The sequence below is a fragment of the Euphorbia lathyris genome, chromosome 8 (genome assembly GCF_963576675.1).
Source record: "Euphorbia lathyris chromosome 8, ddEupLath1.1, whole genome shotgun sequence".
Classification (NCBI taxonomy): domain Eukaryota; kingdom Viridiplantae; phylum Streptophyta; class Magnoliopsida; order Malpighiales; family Euphorbiaceae; genus Euphorbia; species Euphorbia lathyris.
The window spans coordinates 74,801,481-74,806,208 of record NC_088917.1 but is presented as its reverse complement, the minus strand read 5'-3'; the positions used below and the strand labels follow the sequence as shown (position 1 = coordinate 74,806,208).

Sequence of the window (4,728 nt, the reverse complement as noted above, 5' to 3'; positions counted from 1 at the left end):
TCTGATAGTGGACGAGACCAGTCTCTATTCTAAAGATCCAGCGAGAAGAATTGACGGCTGAAGCGCATGAGGTTTGACGAACCTACGGAGTTTGAGAGAAAGATTGACGACCCGGATCTCAAAGTTTTCATTGCAATGCTATCCAAGTTTCTACTTCTCTGTTAACTTGTGAAAATTCACATTTCATTAATGATATACTCATTTATTCAATATATTCTTACTGTTGTTATTTTGATATTGTTCTGACAAAATGATTTTCAAAATGATAAATTGGTGTTTTTATTAAAACGTTCTATTCCATCTTATTCATATAAGAACTTTGTTGAACACTTAACAAATTTAGTTTTTATAGATGACATGATCACTGATCGCGGCTTATCAGAAGTAAAACACTAGTTTGATTAAGGTAGGAATCATCTCTACGCTAGGGGTATTTCTATGGTTCGAAGCCATTTAATTAAGTAAATCGCTATATTGTTACATGTCCATAATCTCACAAAGTTAAAGTTGTTTACTTTGCTTTATGAAAATAAGATCTTTTCTATTCCAATTACGGAAGCATCTGTTTTGTAATCAAAATTCCAAAACGGAATTGTTCTCTAAACTTGATATAATACTTCTGTCTAATCCTAATTTACCAAAACCAATATGATCAATTAAACGTATTTCTTTTATTAAACGTAAACACGTGATTAAAACCGAATTAAATAAAGTTTTAGTTAAAAAGCGTTCCCTTGGGTTCGATATCTTTTATTACTACAAGCGTATACCGTGCACTTGCGGAAATCGCTCAACAAGTTTTTGGCGCCGTTGCCGAGGAACGCCAAAATTTTTGACAAAATTTTAAATTTTTCGTGTTTTATTTCGAATCTAGGTTTAAACATACTTATTTTAACTTTTATAATTTAAAAATTTTCATATACTAATTTATTTATTTTTCAAAATTCTGTTTTGTAGGTAGTTTCGGTTCGTGCAAGATTTCAGGTTCATGCACAGTTCTCGAAATTCAGGCATTGCACCAGACCCTATAGACCCAGAAATTGAGAAAACCATTAGGAAGAACAAGAAAAACAACAAAAACAAAAATAAGACCCCAGTAAAAACACATACCGAGCCAGAAAAAATGGCAGACCCACCAACCCTTATGGATTACGCCAGGCTAGGTGTGGCCGGTGTAACCAATAGTATCGTTAGACCCAGAATCACTGCAAATCAATTTGAAATTAAGCCAGCTTTTCTTAATATGTTGCAAAATAATGTAACATTTTACGGGTTACCTATAACGAAAATCCTAACACCCATTTAACAAATTTCCTTGAAATTTGTGACACTTTTAAAATTCCAGATGTGACTGCAAAAGCAATCAAACTTCGCCTGTTTCCTTTCACTTTGAAGGATAGAGCCAAAGAATGGTTAACTTCTATGCCAGCCACAACTTTTGCCACTTGGGAACAATTAGCCCAAGCGTTTTTATCTAAATATTTTCCTTTAGCAAAAACCGCAAGAGTCATAAATGAGTTAACATCTTTTTCTCAAAATGATAATGAGACTCTTTATGAAACTTGGGAACGTTTTAAAGAACTTCAACGTTTATGCCCACACCACCAATTACGCGCTGAACTTTTAATGCAAACATTTTACAATGGACTAAATCCTACAACTAGGGGTTCATTAGATGCTATGTCGGGAGGGCTATTTATGAAGAAAACATCAGCCCAAGCGAGAGAACTTTTGGAGGAAATGGCAATCAACAGCAGTTTGTGGCCCGCGGAATGTGGACATATGCCGACGGCAAAACCATCATCCTCAGCCTCATCGTCAGTTAAAGGTATAGTTGAACTTGATCCAATCGCTATGCTACAAGCCCAATTTTCTGCTTTATCGCACAAAATTGATAAGTTTATGGCACCACGCGATATCAATGGTAATCCAATCCAAACGGATGTGGACTACGAAAATATGAGTGAGATCGAACAGGTAAATTTTGTCCAAGGGCAAAACCAAACTAATAATCCTTATTCTAATACTTATAATTTTGGAAGGAGGAATCATCCTAACTTTAACTGGAAAGATAACACTAATAATAATATTAGTGCTAATCAAAATCGTACCACTAATTATCAAAATCAGTCAAGAGATACGATTAGCACTTTATCTTCTAAAATCGACAAGTTTATAGATGCTATCAGTGGAAAAATAAGTAATCATGACGATGGTTTTAAACGGATCGAAAATAAATTCGATCAGCTTATTAAAAACCACTCATCTAGCATCCATAATTTGGAGGTTCAAATTGGTCAACTTGCTAAATCAATTCCATCCCGAAAAGAGGGAAGTCTTCCCAGCCATACGGAAGAAAATCCGAAAGAGCAGGTGAAGGCTATTACTCTTTGTTCAGGAAAAAATTTATCAAGGGCCTGAAATGCCCAAAGATGCAATATTACCAGGAACTGATTTACCGAAGTCCAAAGAAGATATCTTAAACACAAATATTTCACCATCTGATGCAGGTACCAAAACTTTTGTACCCAAACCACCTTTTCCGCACAAAGTCCGAAATAAGGACTATGATAAACAACTTCTAACGTTTTTGGATAAACTTAAAAATTTGCATATCAATTTGACGTTTATGGATGCAATCACACAAATTCCTAACTATGGTAAGTTTTTAAAGGATTTGATTTCAAAGAAAATCAGTTGGGAAGGAATTTCATCCATTTCGTTAACTGAAGATTGTAGTTCAATAGTATCAAGTAATTTGCCCACTAAACTCAAGGATCCCGGATGTTTTACTATTCCGTGTAAGTTGGGAGATATTGAATTCCCAAGTTGTCTTTGTGATTTAGGAGCAAGTATAAACTTAATGCCATTGTCTATTTTTAACAAGTTAGGTTTAGAAGAAGATATCAAACGTACCAATATGGTTTTGCAGTTAGCAGATCAAACCACTAAAAGGCCATATGGTATAATTGAAGATGTTTTAGTCAAAGTCGATAAATTTATTTTTTCTACTGATTTTGTTATATTAGACTTTGCATATGATGTAAATTGCCCTTTAATTTTCGGTAGACCGTTTATGAACACGGGACGCGCTCTAGTAGATGTGTCGGAAGGGAAGGTAGTTTTAAGGATATGAGAAGATAAGGTCGAGTTTAACATGAACAAAGCGATGAAATACCCTATGGAGGAATTCGCTTGTATGAAACTTGATTTAGTCGAAGAATGTGTCAATGATGTAATTCAACGTGAAGAGATAATTGAACCTATAATAGATGAGGAATTAGACGATAAGGACCCAGAGCCTCTGATTAGAGAAGATGGACCAGTTCCTCCTTCAACTGTAACACCCCCTAAATTAGAACTTAAAGAGTTACCCAGTCATTTGAGGTACGCTTTCTTAGGCGAAGGCGATTCTCTACCTATATTTCTAACAAATTAACTAGCGATCAAGAAGAAAAATTGAAAGAAGTTGTCAGAAATAGGATAGGAAGTATGGGATGGCAAATTTCAGACTTAAAAGAAATAAATCCTAGTATAGTAATGCATAGAATTCACTTAGAAGAGGATAAGCCACCTAAAGCGGATAGGCAAAGACGCTTAAACCCGAACATGAAAGAAGTAGTCAAAAACGAGATTACTAAACTTTTAGACAATGGAATCATTTATCTGATCTCGGATAGTGAGTGGGTTAGTCCAATCCATTGTGTACCTAAAAAGGGAGGCATAACTGTTGTAAGAAATGATGAAGGTGAACTGATACCTACACGAACCACCACCGGTTGGAGGGTTTGTATAGACTATAGGAACCTAAACAAAGCAACCAGGAAAGATCATTTCCCTCTACCTTTCATTGATCAAATGATCGAAAGGATAGCCGGTCATGCATTTTACTGTTTTCTAGACGGTTATTCCGAATTCTTTCAAATTTACATTTACTCGGATGACCAAGATAAAACAACCTTCACATGTCCTTACGGAACTTTTGCATAGAGGAGAATGCCTTTTGGTCTATGTAATGCACTCGCAACTTTTCAACGATGTATGGCAGAAATATTTAATGACTTCATTGAAGACATAATGGAAGTTTTCATGGATGATTTTTCAGTTTATGGAGATTCTTTCGATGCGTGTTTACAGAACTTAGATAAAGTATTGTCTAGATGTGAGGAAACGAATCTAGTATTAAATTGGGAAAAATGTCATTTCATGGTAGACGAAGGAATTGTTTTAGGTCATAAAATTTCTGAAAAAGGTTTAGAAGTGGACAGAGCAAAGACTTCAGTTATAGAAAAATTACCCCCACCAACCACTATTAAGGGAGTAAGATCATTTTTAGGTCATGCAGGTTTTTATAGAAGGTTTATAAAGAATTTTTCTGTAATTTCCAAACCACTTACTAACTTCCTTATGAAGGATTCAACTTTTGATTTTAATAAAGATTGTTTACAAGCTTTCAACGCTTTGAAAACGGCTTTAGTCAGTACACCTATAATATCAAAACCCGATTGGAATTTACCTTTCGAAATTATGTGTGATGCGAGTGACTTAGCTGTAGGATGTGTATTAGGTCAAAGGAAGGATAAGAAACTTCATGTTATATATTATGCGAGTCACACCTTGTCCGGTGCACAACTAAAAAGGAAATGTTAGCAGTAGTTTTTACATGTGATAAGTTCTGATCTTATTTGTTAGGATCTAAAGTTATCATTTATACTGATCATGCAGCTT

At 35.0% G+C, this 4,728-nt stretch overlaps 1 non-coding gene across 1 annotated transcript; it reads right to left on the bottom strand.

Moving 5' to 3' along the window:
• Nucleotides 1–1,503: 1,503 nt before the first annotated feature.
• LOC136204280 (small nucleolar RNA R71) lies at nt 1,504–1,610 on the bottom strand. The gene has a single exon (XR_010675128.1). It is a non-coding gene; the product is annotated as a small nucleolar RNA R71 (small nucleolar RNA).
• Between the last annotated feature and the right edge of the window lie 3,118 nt (nt 1,611–4,728).